The sequence below is a fragment of the Engystomops pustulosus genome, chromosome 3 (genome assembly GCF_040894005.1).
Source record: "Engystomops pustulosus chromosome 3, aEngPut4.maternal, whole genome shotgun sequence".
In the NCBI taxonomy this organism is placed as follows: domain Eukaryota; kingdom Metazoa; phylum Chordata; class Amphibia; order Anura; family Leptodactylidae; genus Engystomops; species Engystomops pustulosus.
The window spans coordinates 45,488,800-45,496,694 of record NC_092413.1 but is presented as its reverse complement, the minus strand read 5'-3'; the positions used below and the strand labels follow the sequence as shown (position 1 = coordinate 45,496,694).

General features: G+C 40.8%; 1 long non-coding RNA gene across 3 annotated transcripts; it reads left to right on the top strand.

Moving 5' to 3' along the window:
* Positions 1–1,737: 1,737 nt before the first annotated feature.
* Positions 1,738–7,204, top strand: LOC140120461 (uncharacterized). 3 transcript variants are annotated; one of them, XR_011853808.1, is made up of 3 exons: positions 1,738–1,929; positions 5,892–6,037; positions 6,746–7,204. It is a non-coding gene; the product is annotated as an uncharacterized lncRNA (long non-coding RNA). The 3 variants fall into 3 exon arrangements; XR_011853806.1 differs by lacking the exon at positions 1,738–1,929 and adding an exon at positions 2,091–2,502; XR_011853807.1 differs by lacking the exon at positions 1,738–1,929 and adding an exon at positions 5,686–5,767.
* Positions 7,205–7,895: the final 691 nt, after the last annotated feature.

The window sequence follows — 7,895 nt, the reverse complement described above, 5'->3', positions numbered from 1 at the left end:
ACATATAAAGAGTAATAAACCTGTATTTATATACAGTAGCACCATCATATTCTGCAGATCTTGTGGTACTTGTACAAATAAAATAAGGCATTTCAATGTCAGATGAAACAATAGGAATGGGAGCCATTGTAACACATAACACACAGGCATCTGAATGTGGCTTTAGAAACAGAGCTTACTGTCCATTGAGTGCAGGATGACCTTATTGGCAGGGTCAGCTCCAGGTTTTGGTAGGCCCCTTTGCTCACGTGGGCTCACAAATTCAGAAAATAAAACAGTTTCCTGTTCCCTAAAATATTCCCTAGTTTTTCATACCAAACAGCCCCCTCATTATTATTTTATAAAAGTCCACCTCACACCCTATGGATTCATTAGATACAGCCCCCCTCACCCTCATGTAATTGTTTTGTACAGCCTTATGTGAGCCCCCCCCCCCCCAGCAGCTCTGGGCCCCGTCACTTGCCCAGGTATGCCCAGTGCTGACGCCGGCCCTCCTTATTTGTATGGTGACAATACAACAGTCAGACATTGGATTATTGGGGATTTAAACAAAAAAAAGGGGGAGGTGGGCACCGCACCTGTTAAGCAGTCATGCATCAATAGACATACCCATAATCACATGAAGAACAAAGAGATGCATCAAACGACCAAGAATAAATCAGAAGAAATTTGTATTGTATCAAAAATGCACACACCATGTGTAAAAACACTTAAAGGAAACCTACCACTTGTAGTGGCAGGTTTCCGATGGCAATACCGGGCACCAGCTCAGGGTGAGCTGGTGCTGGAGCTTATTTTAGTTAGTGTTTTAAACCGCGGTATCGCGGTTTAAAACACTTTTTAAACTTTATAGCCGGCGCAGGCAGGTACGCGCTCGGCGCTTACCGTGCACGCGGCTACATAGGAAGTGAATGAGAGCCGCGTGCACGGTAAGCGCCGAGCGCGTACCTGCCTGCGCCGGCTATAACGTTTAAAAAGTGTTTTAAACCGCGATACCGCGGTTTAAAACACTAACTAAAATAAGCTCCGGCACCAGCTCACCCTGAGCTGGTGCCCGGTATTTCCATCGGAAACCTGCCACTACAAGTGGTAGGTTTCCTTTAAAAAGACGTAATAAAATATTACATCACAACTGGGCACCTGAAAGTACAAAGCAGAGTCCCAGAGGAACTCCCCTGCACCCTGCCTATGTAAACACAGTCAGTAAACCCACATATGGGTGACATGAACTATACCAGTATACAAGTAGCCATGATCAACTGGGAAAGGCAAAGGGGAATGAGAGCCCGTGACATATATCAAGGCTGCAGCAAGCGAGTGGTGGACGGCAACCACCTCTGGCCTTTCACTACTCGCCTGCTGCAGCCTTGATATCTATCACGGGTTCTCATTCCCCTTTGTCTATCCCAGTGGATCATGGCTACTTGTACACTGGTATAGTGGAATATTGTGAATTTGTTATTTTTGTAGATTCAACTTTTCCTTTTCCTCTGAATAAAGATATATCTAGAATCAGCACAGGTGCATATTAATTATAGCTAATTATCAGGATGAGGTTCATAGAAATAACATTTGTCATATCATAAATTGTGGACTATTTTAATGTCACGGTTATTTATTTGGAAATCTGTAAACACAGGATTCAGCTTTTCTTGTGAATTGTGTTAGTGGATTTGGTTTTTCTCTTGTGCTATTTATAAACCTACTTTTCTGAACATTGACTCCAGTTTGTTTTTAGAAATGCCAGCATCTCAACATGATCCATTTTCAGGCACGCTCACCTGCTGCTAGCAATATCAGCAACCTTCAGGAAATAGTACTTGTACAGAACATGATCGGCGTCATATATTTAAATGCCACTTTTTGAAAGTCACAGTTCTTGTGTAAAAGAAGAAGGCGATGGAGGATGGAATATATTGCAATGACCATGTACGTTTGTTTTGTAGTGAGTAGAAAAACTAAAAAATGAACCAAATATTTAAAGGGGTTTTCCGGGAATATGAAAGTCTGACACAAAAACCCCTGATGATATAAATAAATGAATACAACAATGCTCAATGTCATTTGTCACAAAATGGAGCTTCAATAGTTTGATTTTCTGATTTACAAAATGTATGGCCTCTCTAAAGTAGGTGGAGTTATCATTAAGATGGCCGCCACTGGAAACTACAAGTTCCATGATCCTTTAGTTCTCAGTAACTCCTCCTCCCTCTTATGCTCTGCTCCCAGTGATGATATAACAGACTTTCTTGCTCTGTTACCATAGTAATAATGTGCAACTGCCATCACCACAACACTGGCCATACTGGATGCACTGCAACCAACCGACTACAGCCAAACATAGTGGTGATCACATGACCTGCCGAGGCAGGAGCAGGACATGTGATGTGGACATGTGACCAGCGGCCATCTTCTGTCCTGTGTATGCTCTGCAACGGACCGCGCAGAGGAAATCAACGGACTGATTAAAGGGCCAGTAGCATTTTAATTCTCCATCATAGTGTATGTATGTATGTAATTACACATTAGCTTATATTTTGAGTACCCATTTGTATAAGAATTATGCTAATTCCTGGAATACCCCTTTAAACAAAAAATGATTTAACCAGGATATATGACAGACCTAGAAATCACAGAGGTTGAAAGATTGCAATGGCCTGTTTCATATATATGGATTGCAAATTAATTTACCCAACATTGGCGGAATCCGGTATGTTCCAATGCCCCACCAGGGCAGAATATATTACCAAACATAACTAGCTAATACTTATAGAGAAGGGAATCTTCGTCTTGGTCCCCCTCCACGTGTGGAGATTGCTTCTTCCTATTGGATCTTGTTTCTTTGCCCTCATTATACTCTAGCTATTCTTACCCATGTATCTGTCAGGAATTAGATATTATTTAGTTACCATCTGAAATGGGAGTTCTTCTTATTTACTATTAGCGACATATTTCTGTTGTCATTACTATTTAATATATTGTGGTATCTATATACTCCTTTCTCTTGTATCCTCCTATGTTTACTATTGATAATGTCTATACTACTATACATTTACTATACACTGATTTATTATCCTCAGCTGGACATTTACAGGAGGAAGTTAGGTTTCAAATCTGAACACAGGTTTTGGTCCCTTGGGTTATGTGCAATGTGTGCACTTTTATATGTTTTTAATTATCCTTTTTGCTATATGTAGATTTTGTGGCATATGTGACCCATATTGTTTGGTTTACCTCAGCACCCCAATTTCACGGTATTAAAGAGAGGGGGATTTATCACCAAGGAGCCTTGTCGAAATTTGATAAACTCTGGTTACACTAGATTGACTCATGCTTGGCATCCAGGTAACTGACCCACCATCATATGGGCCTTATCCTGAGATGCTTTTGGAAAAACTTTAATGGAACATGGGTCAAAGTCTCCTATAGTTGGATCCGCTTATCTGGATTTCCCAGCCACAAAGAGAGAGATATAGTTTTGACCATACATGAATCATCTACCAAATAAGTGTCAACGGTGTTTGCCATGTTCAAAATAGCTTTGTATACATGAGAACTGTCCCCACCTAAAACTACCACTCATACTTCATCTACACACTTTATCCAACCCCAGATTTTGGACAAAAGTGCAGAGAGCTGTGGGGGAGGAGGAGGGTATGCTAGAGCAGAGGTCCCCAACCACCGGTCCGCGGACCAGGACCGGGCCGTTGGAGTTCATCAGCCGGTCCGCTCGCTCTGTGTGGATTTATAATGTTTTCTGCCATAGCCGTGACAGCTCGCAGCTCCCGGCAGAGAACATTATGCAGGACGGGGTGGGGCGGGTGGGAGGGTATAGGAAAACAAGCCCAGTGCTCCCACTGATTCAGGGAAACAAGCCTGGTGCTCCCACTCATTCTGAACCTATGGTTAGTTGAATCACATTCTCATTATAAATGTCATAATTATATAATAAGTATGCACTAAGCTCCGCCCCGCCCCACCCCCACCGGGCCATGGAAAACTGGTCTAGCTTAAAGCCGGTCCCTGGTGCAAAAAAGGTTGGAGACCTCTGTGCTAGAGGACAGGATCCCCATTACAAAATAACAAAGAAGCCATCAGGGTCCGTGATGGCTTCAATTAGGGGAAAGTGTACAGTTCTGTGAATAAATACCGACACACCTCTAACATTTAAAAGAAATCTACCATTTACTTTGATGCATTGTGAACCAAATATACCTTGAGAATGCTGTAGCTACACTGATGCAGAAACATATCTTGTTTAATCCCGGAATTGAGTGGTTTTGCAGAAAAAACAATTATAAAATTATGATTATGAGGCTTGGGCGCTCCTGCGGCTGACTCTTCTCCTCTTACTCTAACGCTACATCCACAGAAAAGTATGCGTACGTCCAGCGCCATGGATAGGAGGAGGGGTAAGCTTCAGCAACAGGAACAGTCCATTCTTGTCATAGGAGCATCACACGTGCAGGGAAGCATGGGTAGTTGCAAGGAAGGACAGGTGTATACCAAGTACTTTGCCCAGGTGATCCTGAACTGTACAGTCAAGTAGGTGTTTCCATGTCCCAAAGGTGGGGACCAATACATGTGTCACAGCTGTCACCAGTGCAGAGTTGCAGCAGGCTGTGTAGTGAACCACAGCAGCCAGGAGTCCTACCTCTTGTGCAGGAAATGCAGTTTGTGGAGGGTCTCCTGGAATTGCCAGGGGGTTATAAATTCTTGCAGTACCCAAAGGGGCCTCTTACTGTTGAGGATTTCGGATAACCACTGGTTTGAAGGATTGAGTAATCAATGCTGCATCTTTGGGAGGATGGTGGCAGCATTCCCAGACCTCAAATTGGTTTGGCGGGTTGGAATCAGTGTTGTCTTGAGCCCTTTACAGGGTGGACTGCTGGCCACGATAGCAAATTTAGGCTGTGGCTTGGGCCAATAAGTTAGCCAGAGCTGTCTGCAACCCAGTGGAGCACCTACAGTACTCAAAACTGGGAATGATCGTCACTGACACCTGACGGGACTGTTGACAGAAGTGGGTAAAACCTCCAGAGGCATTGAGAGCCGTGGATTGCCCTGGGTACATCGGGGCTCAAGAAGGAAGTGACTTGTTAGTGTTCCTGCCAGACCACAGTCACCCCCTCAAATGACCTTTAAGTCACTAATTTAAGGTAACCAGTGGACTGGTCTGCAATCCTTTGTGTACCTTACCCCATAGAGCTATGCATTTTTGGATGAATACCAGGCAGCAGTACATGTTCTTCCCTGCATAGTACTGAAAAATTGTATTCAACTGTAAAATCAAACCTTTATGGGTAACAAGTACAAAAATTCTGATAAAAAGTATGCAAAGATTAATCAGTTCTTTTTATTTGGTTTCAGCTTATAGTTATGATGATTTCTTCCCATGAAATTTCACCTTTATAAAAGTAATTCAGCTGAACAAGAAGTAAAACTAAGATAAGATCTAAATGACATTTTAGCAAAGACTACAAAGAAGGAATTGAGAAACAGAGCTAAAGACTGTCATTGACGTTCATGACTTTCCATTTCCTCACATTCATTTTAGCCTTTTGTTGGTAATGACAGTATTTTCACTAGTACATTTGACTTCCACAGATTCCATCATATTTAGGCCAATTTTCTCATAAATAGATTCTCTAAATTTTAGATTTTATGCTCCCTGACTAGATGCAAAGAATATGGCAAATCGGGAAACAACTAGCAGTGATGGAATGAAGTGCAAGTGAAGGTTACAGCAGTGATCTAATCATACCATGTGAGCTACTTGAGAAGTTATGAATGTGATTATGAATGCTAAAGAAGCTGTAGGAAAGAAGATAAGTCACTGAGATCCTAATGTTTAAAATGTGACAAACTCTTAGCTTCTTACTTACATACAGGGGCACATATACTTACCCGGTCCCTCGTAGTTCCCGAAAGTGCACTGTCCGACGACCATGCACTGTGCCGCGAGTGCGCTCGATATTCTGCATCTGTTGCTCCCCGCTGACGTCCGCCGGAGTTCAGCATCTTCTTCCTGATGTATGTAAGTGCATTGGTTGCGACACGATTTTAATCTTAAATCCCACTGCAATGCAATTTTATTGCAGTATATTGTTTAAGTGATTAGTACCACTAAGGTCAAACTTTCACAACATACATTTTTAATAAATGACATAAATAGAAAGCTGCTGGGGAGAGGATTATGGGGGCATATTTGGTGGGGGTCTTTTTGGGGGATGACAGGTCCTCTTTAAAGGACACCTGTCAGCTAAATAATACGAACTAGCTGCACATACTAATGAAAGAATCTACCTAGCCCTCTTCCAGTTATGTCACTGAAAATCCTAGCTTTATCAGAACATCCCAAAAAGCAGTGGCATGTAGCAGTCCGATCAGAGTTCCGCTTCGCCTGGGTTGTGGAAACACAGATCCCAGTTATTTACTATCTTTGTATAATAATGTAATATTGCATTATATGATTATTACACCAATAAACCAATGTCAGAATGGACTGGAGGGCATACCTACAGGGTGATCCTCTCAGCATCACTAGGGACTGCTCAGGATGAACAGAACATCACAGACATTTGACTAAAATTTTAACTTATAGATCCCATAAAACCCATTAAATCACACCTTGCATAAGGTTAGTGCAGTGAGGTTTATTCAGATTCTGTTTGTGTGGGTCATGTTTTGGGATAATTTTACAGATACAGTTTGTTATAGAACCAATTTTGATTCTATTTCTCAGATTTACCCGCATGCTTTTTGGTGAAGTTAAAGAACTCCCAGATACAGAAACATCTGGTTTGGATTGATGACGAGGGCTGGATATTAAGAAGGATTATTAGATGTTTACTAAAAATAACATTGTTTTCTACCAAATGATAAAATGGATATTGACCTAATACTCATACATTCTTTTAGTGTGACTGAAAATTCTAACATTTAAAGGAGAAATACAACTTAAATGAGTTGCTTCTCTATGCGAGTTATTCTGCATTGCAAATTGATTTTATGGATGTTAATGGTCGCTCTTAGTGGATACTATATACACTAGATGCATGGTCTTTGTCTAAGTCTATTAAGCCTACAGCAATTAGAAGCAGCTCAGCTTTCTGTCCACAGAGGTGGCACAGACCTAACAACAACATTTTTGTTTTAAATTAAAAAAAAAAAGAGAGCTGGGATGCAAGTAAACATGTATACTGTAGTCAAAAATATAATAAAAAAATTATTTATTATTTTAGTTGTTATTATAGTTATTGTTATAAATTAATGTAATTTTTGAATATTGATGTTTACAATATTATTTAATAAATTGGTATATTCTCAATGACTAAACTCTAAATAAGTGAGGTTACTGGGTCTTAGCCCCCCTGCAATATGTAGAATAGGACTTGTGTACTGGTCATATTTTCAGTGTACAGAAGTTCACGTGTCATACAGAAATTTAATGCAAGGGACCCGTTCATTTTACTTTTCAAGGACCAAACATGTTCAGGTGCAGGGGGCCTTTTTATGCACATAAGTAAATCAGGTTAACAATCAAAGTATAAAAAAAATTAATAAAACACAGAAAATAGAATGAATGTGTCTGGAACTTGTAGATCCTTTGTACTTGTATATGCTCAACAAGGCAAAGTATTTAAATTTCCAATTAGCGTATTGGCAAACCATGTCTCTAATTAACTCAGCATGATACGCAATAAACATTAACATATCCCAGCCAACCAATAATGCATGTAATTACCTCTCACCGTGTTAATCACTTCCCCAGAAGTTCTCCTGCTCCAGTTCCTAAAGTCTAAACACCACTCATGCAAAACATTCCATGACTTTAGGATCAGTGCTACATTTACCTCTACAAGGCTCTTCATTTTGTATTCCTTGAAACCTTT